The sequence below is a fragment of the Lissotriton vulgaris genome, chromosome 3_2 (assembly GCF_964263255.1).
Source record: "Lissotriton vulgaris chromosome 3_2, aLisVul1.2, whole genome shotgun sequence".
Taxonomy (NCBI): domain Eukaryota; kingdom Metazoa; phylum Chordata; class Amphibia; order Caudata; family Salamandridae; genus Lissotriton; species Lissotriton vulgaris.
Window position 1 is genome coordinate 249208784 of NC_141690.1, and position 24464 is coordinate 249233247.

At 45.9% G+C, this 24464-nt stretch overlaps 1 protein-coding gene across 1 annotated transcript in view; it reads right to left on the minus strand.

The window, feature by feature from the left end:
* Nucleotides 1–24464, minus strand: part of GFRA4 (GDNF family receptor alpha 4) — a 779926-nt gene that overhangs the window by 499083 nt on the left and 256379 nt on the right. The gene's annotated exons all lie outside the window — the stretch shown is intronic.

Consider the following 24464-nt stretch of genomic DNA (forward strand, 5'->3'; position numbering starts at 1 on the left):
TATACAGTTAAACACAACTGTAAACGTAAGGTTAAGCACAAGCCCCTGTAACGGATGCCTTAGCCCATTTAGCTACCAAACTATCTGTCTGTGTGTTTGTGTATCTCTGTGTGTCTCAGTCTGTGTGTGTATGTCTCAGTCTCTATGTGTGCGTGTCTGTCTCTGTGTGTACGTCTCCCTTTATGTATATGCCTCTGTCTCTGTGTGTGCGTTTCTGTGTCTGTGTGCATGTCTCTTTCTTGTGTGCATATCTCTGTTTGCGTGTGTGCGCATTTCTGTATCTGTGTCTGTGTGTGCATCTCTATGTGCGTGTTTCTGTCTCTCGGTGCACATCTCTGTCTGGGTGTGCGAGTCTCTATCTGCATGTATTTTTCTGTGTATGCGTCTCTATCTCTGTGTGCGTCTCTATATGTGCATTTGTCTCTGTAAGTACGTCTCTTCTCTGTGTGTGCATCTTTGTTTCTATGTGTGTCTCTGTCTGTGTGTGCGTCTCTATACGTGTGTCAGTCTCTATGTGTGCGTGACTGTCTGTGCGTCTCTGTGTGTATGTTTCTATGTGCGTGTCTGTCTCTCTGTGTGCGTTTGTGTGTGTTTGTCTCTATGTGTGTATCGGTGCATGTGTCTCTCCGTATGTTTGTCTCTGTGTCGGTGCATGTGTCTCTCTGTATGTTTGTCTCTGTGTATATGTCTACTGTTAGCCTCACTTGCAATGTAAACATGGCATGGGAATACTATAATACACATACTTACTCCACAGATACATACAAACCTGCCATTCCCTAACACTCACAGTGCACAAACCAGCAAACATATCCAGCTAAATATAAACAATGCCAAATTCTCTAACTCTAACTAATGCGAGACATGTTGCATTGCAAATGCTTGTTTTATATTAAGTTATCGATCCAACTTGCATCAGTAAGAAAAAAAAAAGTAGCTGAGTCATTTTGTAGACGCAATGGTGCAACCGCTTTTTTTCCTTTTTCAGCTCCGTCAAAAGCGTTTTTTTTTTATTCTTTAGCCATGATGCATACCATCAGGCATGCTGTGCAGCATGGCTAAAAACCATTGGCAAATCCAAAAGGTCTCTAAGGTAAGGCCTATTGGCTTTGTTAATGTTTGTTTACTTTTTGTGTTTGTCTGGATGAATAAGTCGTCTTTCTTGCACTGTAGCCTCTAATCTCCCACTGTAGGGAGATGTACGGATCCTTTTCCAGTAGAGCCGATTAAGTCTAAAGCTTCAGACACAATTCCCGGAACGATTAGTTCCTGCAGTGTAACGCAGTGAATCTTCTGTGCTGTGAAACAAAGGGAGAAGCAGACAGCTAAACAAGCCTTCCTGCCAGGGTGCCTGCTTGCCTCACAAGAAATGTAAATGTAAGTAACTGGCCAATCTGCAAATGTAAAGGGTACCTGGCTCTTTGACTGAACCGCAGATACCCAGCCCCTTAGTGCTTTGAGACCCTAATGGGCGAGTAGTCGCGCTCTACAAGAAACTTGATTGATTGGTATTGGCTATAATTGATGGAGTCACTTGACACTTCCTGGCCAAACACATTTAGGGCCAGATGTAGGTAAATATCATTTACCGATTCTAAAATACCGAATTTTACCGGTTCAGTATTTTGGAATTGGTAAATGGTATGTAGCTAATGATTCATTAAATTTTACAAAATCAGTAAAATTCGGTAAATACCGATTCGGTATTCCCCATTCATTCCTATGGGCCTGGAGGTCCATAGGAATGAATGAGAATTACAGATTCGGTAAATACCGAATCGGTAATAGGGAGGTGACTTACAAGGATGGCAGGGTGTCACATTGACACCCTGTTGCACCACTGAATAGTGCATGGGTGCACATGTGGCACACATACATGCCCTAAGGGTATGTATGTCTGCCACATGGCACTGTTAAAAACACAAAATTGCTTTTTTAACGGTTTTCGTAATTTACCACCAACTTGTAGTTGGTGGTAAATTACCAATCCTTAAATGTGAAAAGCACTTACTTGAGGGCTTCCTACATTAAGGATTCAATAATTTACCGAATCGGTATGTTAAGAATTCGGTAATTTACCGATTCCTTAAGTTACCGATTCGGTTAAATACCGAATCCTACAATCATGCCACCTACATTCCAAATGCCAAATACCAGGACGGTAACGGCCGAAATTCGGTAATTTCGGTTGTTACCGACCGGTATTGGGCGACCTACATCTGGCCCCTAGTCTTTTTTAGAGGTATTGTAAGGGAGCTACCAGCTAAAATGTGAAGTGTGTCCTGTTAAAAGACAGTTATATGAAAATAACTGCTACGTACAGCCTGCACAAAATCTGTATTTTGGAAACACTTTTTATCTTAAACCTTTTTGCGCAGTCTGTAGCAGACTATCTTATATTGTGTGTAAAGCAAGTTTAAAATACTGAGTGCATGTTCACAGTGCTCTCTCTCACAGACTGGGACCATGTAGCACTAAACATACACAAGTCACTATTCTCCACTGCACCAACCAAGATTTGATGCAGTGCGTTAACTAACACAGGTTTTATAATGTACAATGGTGCATTTCCAAATGATTAACATATACATTTTCATTTAAGCTGTGTGCTATTTTATATGTAGTTACCAGGAGGTGAAAGATTGAAAAAGTTACATAATATTGTGTTTTTTTGCCATGCCCACACGCTCACTCAGCCGACACTACCCCGCCCCCTTACTGGCAGCATCGCAGTTCCCATACTTTTTTTAATGCACTTCGACCACTGTTTACTAAGTACCTGCAATGTAACACCAGTTCACAATTTAAGGGATTTTTACGTACCTGTATGTTACTTGCAACTGAACTCACGAATTTATTTTTTAACTTGAGTGTGGTTGTGCTACCTCCTGGAATTGACCTTTATCTCACTGTTAAGTGATCCATTTGCTGTTAAACTTTGGGACAGGAGCAACCGTTTAGTTTTAGTGAGGCATTCCTTTATATAAAAATTGCTTTAAGATTTAATACATGCAACATAATTGTCTTTTTACAATCTGTAAATATTTTTATATTATTTTATTATTTATCTAAAATATTGTAAAAAACGTAAACTGTTTTATTTTATTAGTCCCATTGAAAATGTGTACTTTTTACTCGCGCATTGCATAGCTAATAAAAATAAATATGTTTTTAAATAAATAGGTAATTCTGCATCTTTCATTATTTTATCTTTTCGGCATAGACCCTTTACAAAACACTTCCAACATACAGACATTTAAATAATGATTAAACCATTCATTACTGCAGACATACTCAGGAGCAGGCCGTGCAGGTGAGAACGGTAGGGCGGTGTGGGGAGGAATTCGACAGACGAGGGAAAGTTAATTATTTATTTAATTTTCCCTCCGCAATATCAGTCGAATCCCCCCCACCCCGCCCTACCATTCTGACCTGCATGGGCCGTTCCTGGACATACTTTCATTCACTAACACAAATTGAATCACTCTATCATTCCGTATCTCCTTTAAAAAACAATAAATAAGGGGGTCGGCTGTGGCGATCAATTAATCAATCAATCAAGTATTTGTAAAGCACACTACTTCCCGCGAGGGTCTCAAGGCGCTAAGGGGGTGGGGGAAGCAGCTGCTGGTCGAACAGCCAGTTCTTGAGAAGTCTCCTGAAGGTTAGCAGGTCCTGGGTCTGCCGAAGGAGGATGGGGAGGGTGTTCCATGTCTTTGCAGCGAGGTGAGAGAATGATCTGCCGCCGGTGGTCGTTCGTCGCATGCGTGGGATGGTGGCGAGGGCGAGGTCGGCAGAGCGAAGCTGGCAGTTCGGGTGTAGAAGTACAGTCATTTGTTGAGGTATGCAGGTCCGGCGTTGTGGATTGCTTTGTGTGCATGAGTGAGGAGTTTGAAGGTGATCCTCTTGTTGATCGGGAGTCAGTGCAGGTCTATTAGGTGGGTGGTGATGTGGCTGTGGCGAGGGAGTCCGAGGATGAGGCGTGCGGAGGCGTTCTGTATTCGTTGGAGCCTCTTCTGAAGTGTTGTTGTGGTTCCTGCATAGAGGGCGTTGCCGTAGTCCAGCCTGCTGCTGACGAGTGCTTTGGGTGACCGTTGTCCTGGTTTCGGTGGGGATCCTTCTGTAGATCTTGCGGAGCATTCGGAGAGTGTTGAAGCAGGAGGAGGAAACAGTGTTCACATGCTGGGTCATAGAGAGCGTAGAGTCCAGGATTGCGTGCATCGTTTGTAGATGTCGGGGGTGCTCCCAGCGCGGTCGGCCACCAGGAGTCGTCCCATGCGGAGGGGGTGGCACCGATGATGAGGACCTCCGTTTTGTTTGCATTCAGTTTCAGTCGGCTGGTCTTCATCCAATCTGCGACGGCCTTCATTCCCTTGGATTTGGCGATGTCAGGGCCTTTAGTGAGGGAGAGGATCAGCTGTGTGTCATCGGAGTATGAGACAATGTTGAGCTGATGCTCTCGGACGATGTTGACGAGCAGTGCCATGTAGATGTTGATCAGGGTTGGGCTGATGGATGATCCTTGGGGTACGCCGCAGGTGATCGTGGTGGCTTCGGATCGGAAGGGGAGAAGGAGGTGATCCAGTCCAGGGTTTTGTCTCGGATCCACCCAACATCTTTCCCCGCCTGCCCACCACTTACCCCCTGCTGTATTACAATGGCGGGCGTACAGAGGTGGACGGAAAGATAGTCTGCCGCTTTTCCGCAGGCAGGCAATCGTTACAATTGCCTGCAGTGCGGACCTGGGCCATGATATGGTGGCAGTGCCTAGTAGGCGGCCTTTCCATGGTGGCGATGCTGCCATGGAAAGGCATGCGGTCTTTGGCTTTGGGGGCCCGTTGCGGGCCCCCGGGGTGTTGGGGGGTAACCATGGTACCCCCCTTCATTGGCATGAAAAGGTGTCTGGCAATGCGCAGTGCCTGTCACGTTGTGCATGTCAATACACAACATGCAACTTTTACATTGCGGTGGGTGCTGCTTACAGCACCACCCGGCGCTATGTAAAAGATGCGGGATGCAACCGCCAGGGTGGCGGTTGCATCCTAATTGGCCCTGCGTGACAGCCGCACCTCTGGCAGTCGGTCCCGTTTTCCGTTACGGTCTGCCCGCCATCGTAATGGGTCCATAATTTGTAATGCATTTGCTTAGTAATCAATTAAAAAACGAAAAACAACAACAAAATAAGTTAATTGTAGGATCCCTTTTTAACAGTTATAACACAGTTGAAAAAAAGTACACATATTTAAGATGAGACCTACTTGTTTTGCCAATGCTTGTTTTATACATGAACCCCCTTTCTCCCATGTCCCTTCCATCCCATTCCACATACATCCCCATTCCCTCTTACCAACATCTTTGCACAAGTGTGAAGCAGCCGAGTTGTGGTTCAAAAGCAGCGGTGGCCGCCACACAGAAGAAATGGTGGGCATGCAGTGCGGGAGGGGTGCGGGGGAAGGGATAGGGAGTTTAATAATATTTAACTTCTTTAAAACGTTAAACTTACTTACTGCCTGCCGCCTCCCGCGTCGCACCTCCATGTTGGTTCTTCTTTGTCCCAGCAGACACTGGGACTGCGTCACAGACTCCCTGTCCAATCCTCGCACTGCTCGAGCAGCGTGAGTATTGGCCTGAGCGGGCTGAAAAGACGCTCCACTCAGGTGGAGATTTTCCAGCCCTGCTCTTCAATGCAGCCGGGTTACCAAACTTATGTGCGCATGTGTGTTTGGCGGGCTTGAGACGGCCGGCCAACTTTGGTTCCGCCCACGGCGCTATCCCAGCAAAGGCTCAGACCCGACAGGTTTCAGGTATTGGTGCACACATATTAATTAAATATACCAGCAAATATGCTACAAGCAACAACATGCTTAGTTTTCTCACAAATGTAATAAATGTTTAGAGTGAGCAAAAATAAATATGGATAAAAAAGGAAATCTTTAAAAAAAAATCTCATTTTTGTCACAAGGAAAACTTTGAGACGGATGCAAAAGATGTAAAATATTAGCCAAAACATCTAAAAAGTAGTAATGCTCCATCAAACCTCGAGTAGTAAGAATGGATGAGATGAATGTATAGAGCGCACGGATACTCGAAAGAGTGTCCCCTAAGTATGGTGGAAGGCCTTTTCACCACGGCGATACTGTGGTGTTGAATCAGAAAGTCATTTGTGCACCCAATTTCTCATAAATCCGCAAATTACTTCATTAATGAGGGCAAATTATTTACTGCAATTCACCAAATGTGAATTTGCACTCTAACATTGATTTACCCACGTGTAATATTACACCTGTGTGTGGTTTAAAATTGTGTGAGAATAAATGTGCTCCTGGGGGAAGGAGTGGGTGTTCCAAGGAGGTCATTCCGTGGATAGTTTGTGAACACACACACACATTCATGAGTATGCATCTGTTCCCAAACATGGCCCAGTCTCATCATCCTGAATTTGGTGGGAGATGTACTCCTGTGAAAGGCAGGAGTAAATCCCTCTCCCACTGTTGCAATAGGGAGTATACATCAACAACATTGCTATGCTATAGTGGAGGGGCGTTCTCAAAACAGGATTTATTTTCCTTTGGAAAAAAAAAAATATGTTTTCATTTGCAAGTGCAGTTTTGCTGTGCATTTACACGTACACCACATACATATAGGAACAGCTCCCATTTGAGATTACTTCTGGAAAACTACAATTGACACACTTTTAAGGAGTACCCCCAGAACTTTTTTTTATAATTCGAAAACTCTGCACCAAACTAAATTCATGCATTTTGACTCCAACTTGGCGCGTGGAGCCCAGAATGTCTCTCTCTGGTCCATGCCTACAGGGCAGAGCAGTGTAATGCTGATGAGCAGTGTAGTGCTGAACTTCCGTAAGAGGTGAGTAGTTGCACAAACAGAGTGGTTATGGCTTCATGCGCCGCTGTAATTACAAAGCAAAGCTGTTAGGAATTCAGATGTTCCTTGGTATTTTACAACCAATTAAAACCCTGAATCCGCACCATTAGGTTTTTAATACCCTTTATGTGCTGCTTGGCATTTTGGGGTCCGCGTGATCCCATTTTATGCTGAGTGGCTCCAGTCTGGGGTAGTTTGCGGCGGTAATGGTGTTACTGACCCCAGCTTTATGAAAGCGGCTTTCTTAGGGCGCTTGGTGATGTGGTGAGGCTCCCGCGCTCACGCTAATGTTCCTGTGTAAATGCACCATTTGCTTTCAACCTTGTTATTGCACTATTCAGAGAGATGGAAGAAAGGGAGAAAGAGACAAAGAGGGCGGAGGAGATGTGGGCTAACATCCAGAGCTGCTGACTTTGCAATTGGGAAAGCAGGGCCCATATTTATGAAGCCTTTGCGTTGACCTTGGGTCACGCAAGGTGACTCAAGGACAACACAAAGGCCTCAGTGATATTTACAAAGCCACACAAGGCCTGATTTGCCTGGCGTGGCTCTTTGAAGATTTGTGACGTAAGGCAGCTGTTTATGCTGAGGTACGTTACATTTCAACTTGGGAGGCGTTCCATGGGTGTAGCATGGGGGTTCCATGGGTGGAGCATGGGCGTTCCGTGGGTGGAGCATGGGCGTTTGTGGGTGGAGCATGGGCATTTCGTGGGTGGGGCATGGGCGTTCCATGGGTGGAGCATGGGCGTTCCGTGGGTGGAGCATGGGCGTTCCGTGGGTGGAGCATGGGCGTTCCGTGGGTGGAGCATGGACGTTCCGTGGGTGGAGCATGGGCGTTCCGTGGGCGCAGCATGGGCGTTCCGTGGGCGCAGCATGGGCGTTCCGTGGGTGGAGCATGGCCGTTCCGTGGGTGGAGCATGGCCGTTCCTTGGGTGGAGCAGGGGCATTCCGTGGGTGGAGCATGGGCATTCCATGGGTGGAGCATGGGCGTTCCTTGGGTGGAGCAGGGGCATTCCGTGGGTGGAGCATGGGCATTCCATGGGTGAAGCATGGGCCTTCCGTGGAGCATGGGCATTCCATGGGTGGAGCATGGGCGTTCCAGGGGGGGAGCATGGGCGTTCCATGGGTGGAGCATGGGCGTTCCATGGGTGGAGCTTGGGCGTTCCATGGGTGGAGCCTGGGCGTTCCATGGGTGGAGCCTGGGCGTTCTGTGGGTGGAGCATTGGCATTCCGTGGGTCGAGCATGGGCGTTCCGTGGGTGGAGCATGGGCGTTCCGTGGGTGGAGCATGGGCGTTCCGTGAGTGGAGCATGGGCGATGGGCGTTCCATGAGTGGAGCATGGGCGTTCCTTGGGTGGAGCAGGGGCATTCCGTGGGTGGAGCATGGGCGTTCCGTGGGTGGAGCATGGGCGTTCCGTGAGTGGAGCATGGGCGATGGGCGTTCCATGAGTGGAGCATGGGCGTTCCTTGGGTGGAGCATAGGCGTTCCATGGGTGGAGCTTGGGCGTTCCATGGGTGGAGCATGGGTGTTCCATGGGTGGAGCATAGGCGTTCCATGGGTGGAGCTTGGGCGTTCTATGGGTGGAGCATGGGTGTTCCATGGGTGGAGCATGGGAGTTCCATGGGTGGAGCATGGGTGTTCCCATACATCCACCCATAGATTCTGGCGCACTCCCAGATTCATTAAGAGGATATTCACAAGGACTTAACCTTAACCTTAACGCATCCAAAGTGGAGATAGATTTAACACCCCATTCACAAGCTGGTGCAAACTGCAGACATCGCCAGTATTCCCGAGATAACTGCCCAAAATGTATCTCCATGGCGGACACCACCAACTAACCCTAATGAGAAGCAGAGTACACGTTCTTGTGCAAAAATACACGAAAAAACCACAACACCACTTTCACAACGAACTGCCAGATCTGCGATGCGAACCAAAAAACTGGAGATAAGCTGCAGTAGCAGCAGGGAATTAACACCTGCCTTTTGCTGTCGTTATGTACAGAACGAAGGTTTTGGATCCTACAACTGACCAGCCTGGACCTCAACAATTGCAAAACAGAACGAAGTGGCTAGCCAGGATAGTTTGAAGGGAAATTAGGACCCACACAACCCATGCATGCTGCGTGGCCCAACACTTTGTTTAGCAAAACATTTATTTTCATTTATAATCAAGCTTCAAGAATTCATACAAACATGTCTTCAAAGGAAAAAACTGTCAAAACAGTCAAGGCAAAAACATACAATTGTGTGCACAATAAATACAGATGTACAAACATTGATAATGAATACTCAAAATTACATGACACCAAAATAAGACTTAGTACACAGTACACTATTCACGTCCTCGGTATCTAAAAGGATTGAATCTGTCGTGTGCACCGGCTTAACGCGGCTGAATAATACCCGCCACACACACCCCCCGGATCCGCCCTAAGTGCAGCCGTCTTACTTGTCATACGGCGTGCAGTTGATCAAAGAATGTGAGCCAAGTCACGACCCGACTGCGCACCGCTTCGCGGGCGCCCTGTGCCTCGACATCTCCGCAACTACATACAGACATCATCTCTTGATTCACAGTCTACCTCCACTCCTGCAATCCCTTTGCTCGTGGTGTAGTGAAGTTTATATCCAGTCCCTGTCCTGAGGAGAACCTGTAATTCTTATGGTTCGAAAAGCGTTGACCCCCAGCCTGTGACAAGAAAGAAGGGTGCAGCTAGGGATCAACTAATTCCACTGTTGTGGGCCCTGATTTGCAATCTTATAAAATACTCCACCACAGGTGTTGTGAGATAGGCAGGCAGTCTTATTCCACCGTCAGTTCCGCCTGTTCACTGGTATTTTAGTTAAAGGACTGGCTTCCCCCCTTTATGTTTTGTGTAACGTTTTATGATCACAATTGATTTGGAATGTATGTACTGTGTACTAAGTCTTATTTTGGTGTCATGTAATTTTGAGTATTCATTATCAATGTTTGTACATCTGTATTTATTGTGCACACAATTGTATGTTTTTGACTTGACTGTTTTGACAGTTTTTTCCTTTGAAGACATGTTTGTATGAATTCTTGAAGCTTGATTATAAATGAAAATAAATGTTTTTCTAAACAAAGTGTTGGGCCACGCAGCATACATGGGCTGTGTGGGTCCTAATTTCCCTTCAAACTATCCTGGCAAGCCACTTCGTTCTGTTTTGCTTTTGCTGTCGTTAAGCAGGACGACACCTGCAGCATAAAAGGGAGCCCAGCCAAGAGCCACACCGGAAGACCCACAGATGCCATGGAGACAATTATCATGCAACGCGGATACCCATGATGGCCACAACACCCACCGTAACCACCCCAGGCCCTCAACCACCCCCAGGACCCGTCCTGCTTCCCCCCGGAACACCACAGAGGCAGCTTACACAAAGACAGCGGACCCACCTGAAACACACCTGCCGCCCAGACCCAACGCCAGAGGAGGACATTGCCCACTACAGGCACAAAAGGACAACCATCCCCACATCCTGCCCCACATCCCCCGCCTGCTGCCGGTCCCAACCCAACGGACAACCAACATCCCTCTGCAGACAAAGCTGTCGGCTGTGCAGCACATGCCGGCCTCTGGTACCATCCAACCCACAACTGCTAGAGTTTGAGGAGTCACACAGCGAGCCCCATCCAAGGTCATCACACCTGTCCTGGATGCCAACATCAGCCTGGTCGCAGACATCCCACCACACCCACGACAGGCCTCTATACATCTCCTGTATGCATGCAGATGGTGAAGTTACTGTAGGGATAAAAGGTCCTTTGTCTGAACTATCAGGCGGTAGCACAACTGCAGCTCCCAGCAGGAAACTGCATGTGGCAAGCACCCCCTGACAGATACAATAGCATTTGCTTGCGACTCCCACGCTACCCGACGTGAGACCAATGTGTACACATCCCACACGCAGAAGTCCTTGGTCGTAGTTAGTGTGTGTGAAATGGCCATCACACGTACTCCCACCCCACTCCAGGCCGGCACCCGTTGCACACAGACACTGCTCATTGCACCGAGCTGTGCCATTTCATCCACAGGACTGACGCAGGGCAAGCCAGTGCCACTTCAAGCAGAGCCACTAACGCAATGGCAGACCATCCCGGACACATGCTCGACTCCAGTCTCGTGGACCTGTACTGTGCACGTCTGCTACATGTACTGGGGGCATTGCCGTTGCCAGTGCTGCAGATCAGTTACCAGCTGAGCTTCTGCCTTGCTGACGTCATCTGCGTACAGCCTGTGTTGCATTGTCACTCGTGCATATTCGAGTGGTCCATGGATGTCTGCCTCTCCAACATAACGGTAACTGACTTGGGTTTCGACGTGTGTGTGCGCACCTGTTGGCCCACGACCAGGAGTGTCACTGTGATGCCCGTTTATGGACTGCATGGATGTTTGGCATGCAGGCTGGAAACTGGACCGGGGAATTTGCACGAGTCATCGTGTTCAGTGAACACATTGAGCCACAACCTGATTGGGCTTTGGTGCACATTGGGTCCAGGGGTTGGAGTCAGCACATCTGTCCGGGTCAGCTGATGGATTATGTCGCCGACATGTCAGATGTGATGGACAACGATCGCTCATTGGAGATGTTGGCCTACACTGCTGCACTTGTGTTCATGGAAGAGTGACAAGGTACCTGCAGCCACCACTGGATGTGACCTATTACACGTATCCCGACGCCTGGTTGCATGTCTGGAATCTGGTCACATGTTCCAAGACAACAGTGGACATGGCTGCATTGTCCTAGACTCATGATCCAGGCGCGGACAACCAATTCCGGTTGGCACTGACTTGTGTTGTGATGGACTTCCCCGACGTGGACATGGGCGCTTTCCTACGCTTGTCATTCAGGAATGCTGCTGCATTGGGCCGCATATCGTGGCACTTCTCTTGGTCATACTGACACGCACTTGTTGATAAAGTTTCCGCACTTTCACTTATCTCCAACTGTGTTGAGTCTTGATTTTTATACAAATGTGTGTGTCACAGACTTTCTGGCTTCCTGCCAAATGTGCATTGCTACCTCATCAGGACTGTGGGTTTGTACTTGTGCATTATCATGACCCTGTTTTGTGCTTTGCCAGATGCGTATGGCAGTTTAACGGCCACAGGCGGGTACACTTGTGTCCTGTTGTGCAAATGTTGGTGTTTGTACCCAATTGTGTTCGATGTTGGGGTGCTCTGCTTTCTATGTGTGTGTGCTGCATTGTATGTGAGATGTCCCTTCAGCCCTGATTTGGCTCACCCTTCTCCCTTTCAGGCAGTGTGGTTTTCACTTCTGTGCTTGTTCAGTGGTGTGATATTGCTAGGTTGTGTGACTTGTGCTCTTGGTTGGTGTTGTTACTCTTGGGCATGGTTTGTCTGCAGTAGTGCTGTGCTCAATTGTGCATGTGTACCATTGTGCCCATATCCCCCGTCCCCCCAGTCCCTGCTGGTTCCTCTCCCTGTTGCTGTTGTGTCTGTTGTTTTGGGCAGTTTCCGGTCATCGAGCACTGCCACCATCTCCAGACTGATGTGGTAGACACAATTTCCTCCATGTCATCCAGCTCCTGGTGCGTTGCTGGACTCCCACCACCGGTGTGCACTGCTGCCATCTTGTTGTTGGCGTTATCTGCTTATTTGTGCGTTTCGCATCATTCCGGATGTTCTATTTTCTTCCATTATCCTCCGCCGCTCTCAGGCTGCATTCACCTTGTCAAAGATGGCCTGCCATGTACAATGTTTTGTTGCCAATGGGGCTTGTGGGGTTGTTTACTGGCTCAGGTTGCCTCCATTGTGCTTGGCTGTTGTTTTCTGTTTGATTTGTCTTTCTTTTTCAGGCTGTTGTGCTTATTCATGCCTGCCATGTGTGTCGCAGGCCTGGCGGTGCTTATCCCTGCTTCCCTCATCGCGAATAGGCTCATCGCATGTTTTTTTGTGTTGTGGTCAGTGCTTTTATCTCCGTCGAGGTGGTTGTATCGCGGACATCAGCCGTGGTTTCGGCATACTATAGCAGGGTATTGCCGTGTTGTGAATTCCACGTTGACACAGGGTTATTTTCCCACGATAGGCTGCGATGTGTGAAGTTGCGTTGACATTTTTTGGTGTTGTTTAGCACATGTTCTTGTGAATATACCCCTTAGACTTGTAAATCTGGGAATGAGTCAAAGTGGTGCTCGTACCTGAGGCTGGCATAAAGAGGGAAATATATTTATTTCTCCTCGTTATTTCCCGTTTGCCTCGTGTGCTGCAGCACACATAGAAAGAAGAAACTGCCTCTAACAATCATTACTGTGCAGACAGAAACAATCCTGCCAGTAACGCAGGCAGCTCTGCTGGTAACTCAGGCCCCCTTGCACTATGGTGCACGGATGCCTGCTTTGGCGCTAGGCTTCACAGAGCACACCAGCGCAAGGAGAGAGCAGACATGCTCCATATCTTTGTAAATATCACCCTTTTGTGCAGCCCAGCAGCTCTACTTGCTGCCCTTTCTTGCGTGACAGTTTCGTAAAGGTGCTCCCGGGTTGGAGTCCTGGCCGGCGGTGAGAAAAGAGAAAAGAGAAACAATAATCTGTCCTTCTGTAATCTGGTGCCCATGTACAGCACTCTAATGCCTTGGGGCTATAAAACTGCAAAAATAAAATGAGTTATGAAGGGAGAAGATGTGGCGTAACGGTTAGAGCTGTCGAATTTGGAACTAGGGAACCAGGTTCGAAACTCAGTATCGGCTCAACATCCTGTGATTGTTTGCAAATCACTTCATCATCCTGTGCCTACCAAAAAATGAATGTGTCCTTGTGTAACCTAACGGGTGCTCATGCAAAGCCCCCCAATACCTTCAAGTCGAGTTTGAGCTACATAAAACTGCAACAAAAAAAGAAATGATAGGGTACATTTAGAAACATGGGGCCAGATGTAGGTCGACATTTACCGACCGGTAACGGCCGATTTGGCCGTTACCGACCGGTAAATGGCCATTCTAGATGTAGGTGGCCAATTTTACCGATTCGGTAGATTTACCAAATCGGTAAATTTACCAATTCTGTAAAATACCGATTCAGTATTATTACCGATTCGGTAATTTTGAGATGTAGGTGGGACTCTTCTGAGTCCCACAGGCCTTACCGAATCGGTATTTTACCACCCAATCCAATTGGGTGGTAAAATACCGATTCCAGGTGTGCATGCACATGTGTGCATGCACACCTATGGCATGTGACAGACAGACATGCCCTTAGGGCATGTCTGTGTGCCACATGTCCCACATGCCTGAAATCGGGGTGCTAGAGGGTGTCAAAGTGACACCCCCTGCACCCTTGCAACATTCGGTATTTACCGAATCGGTAAATACCGATTCGGTAATGGCCATTGATTCCTATGGGCTTCAATGCCCATAGGAATCAATGGGCATTACCAATTCGGTATTTACCGATTCGGTAAATACCGATCCTTACAAAATCGGTAATTCAATTACCGATTCTATCTACATCTCCCCCCCTTCTATTTTACCGATTCATAAATACTGAATCAGTAAAATGCGGTATTTATGAATCGGTAAAATGTACTTACCTACATCTGGCCCTTGGACACATAGATGCAACACATTAGCAGTGAATTGCCAGAGTCCATCAGTCCACCAATTTTGATACCACTTGGTTCTAAGATCTTTTACGTCAGATTCAACTTTCAGATATAAGGACATTACTTAGACAATCCCACAATGCATCTGTGTCAGTTGCAAATCCTGTAGGACAACTGTTGGCCTACACAGACACCTTCCTCTGTGTCTGTGTGATTTGAAACTAATGTATGAACTGATAGGAAACAAAAACATAAAAGATTTAAAAATCGTTCACCTACAAAAAGTGTGTTTCTATTTGTGGGCCACTGAGGATCAATGCTGATGGGAGAGGCGGTCCACCAAGGGTCTTAGTATTGATAACAAGCATCCAAGCTGCCTCCTACAATGGTATGTCCTGAGACATTAAAAAAAACATCTGAGTAACAAAGACATGTACTTGTAAATTGAAATCCACGCACAAATGAATGACCCAATTCATATAAAAAATTAATTCTGAGTAACGAAGACGTGTGTACTTGTAAATTGAAATTCACACACAAATAGCTTGACTTACAAGTATAAATTCACTTTTGTGTTTATTCTGTATAGTATTACCCTGGTACAGAGTAATATTTCGAATAAGTATGGGATTAGTAAGTGAAACAAGGGCAAGAACAGTGGCAGTGCTTATTGAGGGTGAAGGGGGCCATGCCAATTACTGTCGCATGACTTGCCTGAATATTGCTCAGCCAGAGCCATAACGCAAAAGAGTAAATCAAGACTTCACACCACCACAAAGTCATGCAAAGTGACACGACACAGTGCAAAGACCTAATAGGGGGTTTACTTCCAGTGCAAAGCTTTATTTCTCTTAAAAAGTTGCATACAACGCTGTGTTGTGTTATGAAGTGTCAAAGGGGCATTCCATGAGTGGTACTTGGGTGTTCCAATGCTGACATCCATGGTTTACGATGCAAAACATGATCTAGAAGGATGGTCAGACCTGACTTTCCATCAAAAAATAAAACATCCTTGAGCGAGGCATAAAACAGGAGAAATGTTTGAATTTGTCCTTACATTTCACACATTGCACACACACTACACTGTAACGCACACAAACAATGTAGTGGTACAAAGGTGTGTGCCTGGTGCTAGGCAGCCAGTTTGGGCCCCAGTGTGGGAGAAGAGAGCAGCAGCAAGCCATAGTAAGTAAACATAGTTCTTAGAAATAGGAAAACAGCACAGCAACTTTGGTTAAGGGTTTTTGGGTAGGGCAAACCATATGTTAGGGTCTCCTGAGGCTGACTGGAACAACGTTTGATTTTGCCATTTTCATGTATTTGAACCCTTCAGGATGCCATACAATGAAACTTGTAGGCAGGAGAAAGACAGAGAAACAAAGAGAATGGTACAGCAAGAAAGATAGAGACAGAAAGGGAGGGTGGTAAAGATGGAGATGAGATAAAGAGATAAGTGAGGTAGACAGACACATAAGGTAGAAGGTGTGATAGGGAGAGACGTAAGGTACAGGGGAAAAGTTGAGATAGACAGAAAGAATGATAAAAAGTTAGGGATTAAAACAGAGGTAGAGATATAGATAAAGTTATAGTGTGAGGTAGAGTTATAGTGCTGGAAAGAAATACATTTATAGAGAGAGCTGGTGTACACAGATGGATGAGATATATATAGAGAGAAGACAGAAATGAGGTAGTGATACAAATACAGAGAGATGGAAGCTATAGAATGTCGATGTAGAGGGAAAAGGAGACATGAGGTAGAGAAAGACTTGTCAGGCAATGAGAGATATAACAGACAAGAAGGTAGAGAGAGAGGGTGAACGATAGAAAGTGAGATGGGATATAGAAAGACCCAAAGTTGAGAGAGATGAGATAGAGATGAGGCAGTTTGTTGAGCTGGAGACAGAGTAACAGCACACAAAGAAAGGAGATAGGACCTTGGCGGGGCCGAGGGGGGGCTGGACCCTATATAATACGAGACAACAGAATATGCCCCCTCCCTCAATTACTTCAATGTTAGGGACCCAATGAACGCGAAAGTTAGATCAGGTCCGGTATGTTTATTTATACCTTTTTCTTTGAATGATTATTTAAAGAAACACTTTTTTATGACAGATCGATAATACAACATACACAATTATTGACAAAAACATTAACCTACATAAACACAATGATATTGACAAACTATGTGAAAAACGATTTCAAGTGTAACATCCCAAAAATAATACAGTGCTAAACCATAAGCGTGACAAAAAGACAATTTGATACAGGCAAATCAGAAATACGAAAAAAGAGCCAATTCAATACAAGAGCACACAAGCGTAAGGCAATATGTTTTGGTACACAGTCAATGTATATAATTAGCTCTTGCTGGGTTGCCGACGCGTTTCAAGTTTGGGCATGGAGTTTCCAAACTATCATCAGGGCTCTTGATAATGTTCTGTTGGAATGTAAAAAAACTGTTTTAATACAACCAAGTGGCCTCTTCAAGGAAAGAAGAACCGTTTGAATAGAATTAAAACCTAGAACATTTAGGATATGGTCTCCAGTGTATAGAATAACATCCCACATTAACTTTGTTACAAAGTTAATGTGGGATGTTATTCTATACACTGGAGACCATATCCTAAATGAAGATAACACCTCTGTTCTAGGTTGGTGTTGTCATTAAAGTCATTTTGGTTGTGCCTTGACTAGAGGATTCGGTCCGTTGATAGAAACCCACACAGGCCAACCCATTACCAACATTCAGGTACTTTTAATTCTATTCAACAGCATTACTATTGCCAACTTCCTCCTCTGTCTGGTTGCAAACAAGTGCTGCTGTACTCTGCTATGCCAGCAGGAAGCCTTCACTTCAAATGCAACCCTGCTCACACACATACAGTTCTATGCACTCCACAGAGCCTAAGTGGGCACTGTGCAGGTGCACAACACCCATTGAGCTGAAAGGGCTTCAGGCCCCCCCCCCCCCCACCTCCTGTGTGGCAGCCTGGGCTAAGACAGCTTCCCGGGCACACCCTCAGGAAGAATGAATTCAAAACTGTAGATCTGTCATTCACCGGCTAGAAAGAGCATGCCCTGCATCCTATCCCTGATGAAGCAAAGCCTGGCGGCTCCGCCTCGCGCACAACCGTCTCTCCCTCTCTCTCCACCTGATAATCCCTGCCCTCTCCCTCAGTCGCTCACCACTTCCGTCCTCTGCATGAAGACTGGCTCACTGTGACAGCAGCTCAACGGGTTAAGCGCCCGCTGCTCGTGTGTCTTCAGTCCCTGGCGAGCTGTCCCGTTGTTTACAGCGCAATGAAACAAGTCAGCGGAGGTTGGCGCTAAGTTATTCATTGCGATCCTTCCCCAGGCTTCATCCCTTTACTTCATTCACCAAAGAAAGGCAGGCTCAGGAAGTTTGAGTGTTCGAGTTTTCGAGCCCGGGCTGAGACAGCTCCTGGGCACACACACAGCCGCACCGCACCAGAGTACTTCACAGGTCTTTAGAAGACCATTTGGTTGCTAACGAGGCTTTGTTCTTTTTCTCTCCCCTTTCTTAGAGCCCCTGCATCTCCACTCCCACTGTGGAGAAGTGTGGCTCAATGGTTAGAGCAGCAGACCCTGATGCAGAGGTCTAGCCCGGGACCATGGTTCAATTCCCTGCCTCGGCGGGTCTTGGGCTCAAAAATTCCACGGACCCGATAATTCTCGCCTCGGTGCCTATTCCGATCATGGAGTCCCACTCTGCAACTCTGGGCAATAGCTTGCTTAATCTCCACAACGGCCCCCACAATGCTAAGGATGCCTGGCCTCCGCCTTGGGGGTGCCCAGGAGTGGACGTCTCACAGGGAAAGCCAGGATGGGTTCCATAGCGGTATTCGTACAAGCGCCTTGAGACCCATGTGGGTGAGTAGTGCGCTGTTCAAGTATCAATTTACATTTTACATTACTCTGACTCTTGCTGGGAGAATTAGCCAACCCTCGCCCCCCATACCCCCAGATCAGGCTCTCGTTGCGCCTCTGACACTGTCAGTAATCACAGTGTGAGTCGGCCCCCTCCTAAACTTCCTGCCAGCACTGAATGAATGCCTTCTGAAGGCCGCGACTTTAGCACTTTGTAAAGCGAGATTAGCACTTGATCAATGTTTCATGTAAACGGATCCACCCCTTGTCAGTGTTGCACTTCTCTTTGAAAATGCCAATTTCACTGAGTTTGGCTCATAGTCCCATGAGTACCGATACTCTCTTAGGACAAAGAGAAGTTCCGGTTCCGGTACTACACGGCCAAAGTGCCATCGACCTCGCTCTCTGGCAATTTGGAGCCTACGGACCCATCTACAGTATACTCACCATACAGTCAAGGGTGGCTTATGGAGCCCCCCTTCTAGTCCTGAGGAAGACCCCGCTGTAAGGACCTAAGCAGCCTACTTTCCTTTTGGGGTCGAAACGTCGACTGCGTTACCACCTTGTGCCAGTTTGGTCAACAGTCCTTTTTCGCTGCGACAGTGCATTTCAAACAATGGCTATGTATTTGTTGGTATTTAATTGTAAGGCTGAGCAAAGCCGGCTCTGATTGTAAATAATGGTGTGATGTATTGATTGTCACTACCTTTCCTTTTCACAATCCCAATCCTCACCTGATGCACATTACCCTCTTTGCCCCCTTCCTCCCCCGCCAAGTGGGGCACTTGTTATGTTGTTGCAGATTTTTTGCTAGTTTGTGAACATCATTTTGATACTCAATATGATTAAATAATATTGAACATAGTAGACTAGTGTACAAGTGTATCAATGCCTCACCCCTCCCCTCCCTCAGCGCCTTGAGACCCTCACGGGTAAGTAGTGCGCTTTACAAGTAAGACCCACTCTATTCTGTACAGTCAGTAATTTAGTAACACGCGGCCTAAACGATTGGTCAGAAAGCCCCTCCCTTAGGTAAATCCATGCTTTATAAGCCCAGGCTGGGCCTATTGTCAAACATGTACTTTGGCAGCTGTTGTTAACTGTTGTGCATCACTGATGTTGGCAAACTCTTTTTCTGTCATCTCAATGACATCATAATGTGTATGGCGGTATTTCCCAACTTTTGTCACGTGATTCGTTACCCAACACCTCCTCACACCCTATACTTTGTGTGTCCTGAGAAGAGCGCAGGGGTTGCGGGCAGGAGGGGATGGAAGGGATGCTAGAGTGAGGGGGAAGACGCTCTAATCAACATTAAATTGTGTTAGTCTGTCAATTCGGGGGTCTGAGTGGCACAAAGGGCAACATTAGCATCAAATGGCACCCCTTTGGCAGCACTCCTCAACAGCACTTATCCATGCAAATTCTATGCCTTTCCTCCTGAGGTCCTCCCAAATGACGAGCTAAAAGGAACAGAACATAAAGAGAGCAGCTAAGGGGACCATCTTTGCTCAAGAGGGCCCGCTCCACCAAGACAGTCACCCGCCCTTTGCCCTTTCTAATCTATACTGCATACTTAGGTATATTTTGTAATATGTCTGTTGGATCAGTTGATTTTTGGAGGATGTATCTGTGATTATCACGGCCTCTAGCCGTGCCACATGTGTTGCTTCCATGTCGCAGCTGTGACCCCTGGCTTGCTCCTTGCTACCCCTGGCACTGCTGTTTCTTTGTATTCTGTCAATTATATTATTACACTAATAGTGGCAGATATATATATATATTATCTACTGGCGGTCGCCAGTAGGTAGTTATAGTTAGGACCTATTATCCATAGGAAAACCGCAACATTCTATTGCCAATAACTTTGGCGTCGATTGATGAAACTTCTTGAAATTTTCCAAACTTTTGGCCAGTATATATATATATCGTTCCACAGAAGTGTGGTGTTTTTGAAGATTGTTTCTGTTCATATATATATATATATATATATATATATATATATATATTCCAAAACCATATGTATATATAAAAACTTGACAAAGGCCTTTATGGCTGAAACTCGTTTGTGAGCTAATACAGCTCTCACTTCATCTGGAGGGTGTGTCGCTTCATTCCTACGGGGTTTGAATTGTTTATATCTATATATATATATATATATATATATATATATATATATATTGCTGCACGCTCGCTCGTATTCCAGAAAGCAGACGGCACTCAGAGCTTGATGTTTCTTTTAGTTTATTGACAGACCCCCGTCATCCCAACCAAAAGACAAACGCGTTTCGCCGTGAAACGGCTTCCTCAGTGTCAATTGTGAATGATAAAAAATCGCCATTTAAACTCCAACTCTAACCACAATAGAAAGAGGACTAAGCCCAACATTACGTGAAAAGATAGCGGCAGACATATTGTAAGGTGCAAATGCTTACTGCTTCTCTATGCAACTTAGGAGAAATGGCGATCAATAAAGTGCTCGTGCGTTAAAAAAACAAGAGGGCAAACAACTTCCCTCGTGATGAGTTTAAACATTCTTAGGCTCACAGACAAATTAAAGAGATAACATTTTCGACCTTTTAAATCATAATATGTACAATAATACATTGAATCATTATAAATGTATATGTATTGTGATACTTTTAAATTTGATAATAAATGTCATTGCGTGTCCCCCGCGAGATGATTAATTAGGGGCAGACACTTAATTCATTGAAGGGAAATATAGTTGTAATTTAACCTTCTTTTGCACAATCATATATCCAAGTGCATCCTATACATATGGTCTTTCTCTTACATGTTGTGTGATACATGTGAGTGAGTCCTAAAATTGCTATAATGCCCTGAATGGGCCTATTTGTTTTCTGTTTTTGTACATCTAGCCCTGTATGGGCAAGTGACTCCCTGATAGAAGTATATTGTTGACATATAAACTATATGCAGGGGTGGTGGAGGCAAAGGATGTTAACATATATATTCTACAGAAGTTGCATGAATTACTTGAACAAGGATTCCCCGTCTAATCAATCCAAGTGAACCCAAAGTTCCTCATCGTTATTAAGACCTGTCGGTTTCATTGTTTGGAGGTCTATGATATATTTAGATTCCATAGCCCTGAGGGTTCTGATCTTGTCACCACCTCTCTCCTGTCTCCCTAGTTGGTCTATTAAATAGAATGACAAGAGATCCCTGTTGCTGTTATGGTGGGTCTCGAAATGGCGTGCCACCGGATAGTTCTTATCCCTATTTGTGATGGCACGCATGTGCTCCAAGATACGTTTCTTCGCTGGATTGATGGTACTACCAACGTATCTCTTGGAGCACGGACAAACCAGTATGTATACAACGAATTCCGAGTTGCAAGTCAGGAATTTCGTGATATTCCTGGTTGGTCGTGGGTCTTTCGGTCTGCCCTCATACTTGGTCTTCTTTTGGCTATACTTGCACGCTTTGCAGTGCATGCAAGGATAAAAACCTTGTACGGGTTTGGATCTTGGAGCTACGGGGGGCTCAGTGTAGTGACTCCTGGTCAAATGGTCACTGAGTGACTGACAACGTCTATATGTGATCAATGGTCTAGGCGATATTCTGTTCTTCAAGATGTTGTCTGTGGCCAGAATATGCCAGTTGTTATTAAAGATTTGGACCAATTCTTTCGATCTCATGTTATAAGTTGTTATCATTCTCGTTGTGGATTCTGTCTCTGCCTGTTTGTTCTTGGTTACCAGGAGGTCTTTTCTATCTTTCTGTTCCACTTTCTTTGAGGCTGCTACTAAAGCTGATTTGGAGTAGCCCCGTTCATGAAATCTAGATATCGCTGCCTCTTGTGCATCTAGGAAATCGCTGGTTTCAGAGCAATTCCGTTTGATGCGCAATAGTTCGCCATATGGGATGTTTTTCACCATAGATTTAGGGTGGTGACTGGCAGCGTGGAGTACAGCATTCCCTGCTGTAGGTTTGCGGTAGAGTTTAGTTTGTATACTACCCCCTGCCGCAAATACCTCTAAGTCTAGATAGTGGACTGACCTCTCACTTATTTCACTGGTAAACCTCAGGTTTAGGCTGTTGTTGTTAAGCGTTGCCACAAACCTCTCAGCCGAGGGTCTGTCGCCCCGCCACACCACAAACAGGTCATCTATGTACCTTGTCCAGACCATGATATGGTCAAGACAGTACTCGTTGGTCCCACCCCAGGCCACGTGCTTCTCCCACCAGCCCACGAAGAGGTTCGCGTAGCTGGGGGCGAAGCACGTGCCCATGGCGGTCCCCCTGATTTGGCGGTATAATGTACCTGCAAACAAGAAGATATTGTTAAAGAGACAGAATTCAGTCATTCTCAGTAACATGCGATTATGTTGATGAAATTGCATGTTCTTCTTTTTAAGAAACCATTCGATAGCTTGGAGTCCATCTTGATGTCCAATTGACGTGTACAAGTTTGCAACGTCCAAAGTAATGAATAGCATCTCAGTGTCCCAGTGAATTCCATCAATAATCCTCAGGAAATCTTGTGTATCCCTGACGAAGGACGGAAGATCCTTGACAAATGGAGAGAGGTAGTTATCAATGAATCTGGAGGTTGCTTCCAAAAGACTGCCAATTGAGGAGACGATTGGTCTTCCTGGGGGGTGCTTGATGTCTTTATGCACCTTCGGCAGGTGGTAAAATGTGGGGATGATTGGATGTTCGCAATATAGATAGTCATATTCATTCTTGTTCAACATACCATCATCACGCCACATTCTCAAAAGTCCATGGTATTCTAGGACACATTGTTCGAATTCCTTCTTGTTAATCGTCTCATAGCAGTCTTTATCCCCTAGTTGTCTGAGGGCCTCTAGTTTGTATTGGTTTTTGTCAAAGATAACTATGTTCCCTCCCTTGTCTGAGGGTTTGATCTCTATTGAGTGATCTTCCTTGAGCGATCTTATGGCTTGCCACTCCATACTTGAGATGTTGGAATTTTTATTTGAGATTTCCACTTTTTGGGCGGCTAGTTTCTCCAGGTCCTGTAAAACCGCATCATTGAAGACATCAATGGCGTCATATATATATATATATATATTTTTTTTTTTTTTTTTTCACTATTAGTGTTGTCCGGCAGCTGAGATTTGTAAAAAATGCCTTTAAATGTATGTTGTGTGCTTGCTTACGGGTGACAGTGTGTTTATGTGAGAGTGTGTTTGTAAGTGTGAATGTGCGTATATATGTAAGCATGTGTGTGTGAGTGTAAGTGAAGGTCAAAGGCCGTGTGATGTCATTACTGCTACCCCTGGCATTTTGGTGATTTGACGTGCACGGCAAGATGGCGTCTCCCTCCCTTACTCCTGCCAGGACAGACCACCTTCCCAGGGGACGACTGCCAATATTTTCTTATTGCTTCAAATATTATGGACTTTTTTTTTTTTTACAATTTTCCATTTATCTGCAGTTTTTCCGCCTTCATTCAAGAAAGGCCCAGCCTCAAGAAAGCTGTAGGACTCCATCTTGAAGTCCACCCTCCTTCCTCCAACGTGGTCGTGCGTCGGCCGTAAACATTCTAATGAAAGAGCTTGGTCCCTGCTCCTCGTGTCTTTAGAAGTTCAAGCCCCGTTCCCTTTCTGTGATCAACAAAGCCTCACTACTGGTTTAGAAAAGTCAATCTTATCGGCGTCCAGCACTCCAGCTCCGCACACCTGCCTCTATCCCGTCAAATCTCGGCTTAGCGCGCGGGAAGCAGAGGGGTGGCAGCTGATTACAGCCAGCCGCCATGCTGCCAGGCGCAATGCCCACCTTTTCATTTTTGTGGATTTTTATTTCTTGCTTTCCTTGCAAATCCCTTTGAGCGCCGGCCCGCGCGGATAAGTGAATCACACTTTGCAGCTGAACTTGCAAAAAAATGTTATTGTCTAGTGAGAAAGTATCAGACTGATCTTGCTTAAAAGATGTATTTTGAAGGGACCACGTTGGTTTTTTTTGGGCTTTGCTGGCAGGCTTGGAAGTTGTTTCTTTTCTCCTTCTTCTACACCAGTGGTTTGTAATTACAGATGTGTAGGCCCAAACAAAACAACATACTTTAGCAGAAATGTGTGCAGCGCAAGATAAATCTTTTTTTGCC